Source organism: Egretta garzetta, unplaced genomic scaffold, assembly GCF_000687185.1.
Source record: "Egretta garzetta isolate BGI_Z169 unplaced genomic scaffold, ASM68718v1 scaffold232, whole genome shotgun sequence".
Lineage (NCBI taxonomy): Eukaryota > Metazoa > Chordata > Aves > Pelecaniformes > Ardeidae > Egretta > Egretta garzetta.
The window spans coordinates 645911-646505 of NW_009258959.1; positions in this window are offsets into that span (position 1 = coordinate 645911).

The following is a 595-nucleotide window of genomic DNA, read 5'->3' on the forward strand; positions in this document are numbered from 1 at the left end:
TTAATTCCCAATAATCTCTTTTGCCTCTCGGCTTCTCCCTTCCCGGGGGAATTTGCTGGCTGTTTGTCAGGGGTTTCCTGTCCACACCTCTGGTAAAAGCTGCGGAGCTGACTCCCTGCTTTACTCCGGTTTGTGTTTTTCCACCTCTTTGCATGCTGGGGTCCCTGTGTAATTTATTTGGGAGTGCTTTAATTTACACCTGGATTGCTGAGACTCTGCTTTCAAACCCTTTAACTCCTTTTAATAGCTCCTAACCCCCAAAACCACCTTCTACCCCGGAGCTGGGCGCAGGGTGGCATCATGGCAGGAGCAACTTTAAGGGCGAAACATCTTAGTTCTCTTTCTGCTCCAGTTTTCTTATCGGCTTATTGCAAAACCCATTTGCCAACCCACCGCCTTCCTCTGCACAAGGCAGAGGAACCAGCAGCCCCCGCTCCCAGAGGGCCACCGGTGCTGGGGGACGGTGCCCCTGGCGCAAGGCTCGCGGCTGCCGAAATTGGGGCCCCCCGCATTTCTCTTCCTCATTTATCCCCAAGCAAAGGGAACTTTGGCCTTCGGCCTCGGTGATTGATGGGCTAAGGAGCTCCAGTGTAAA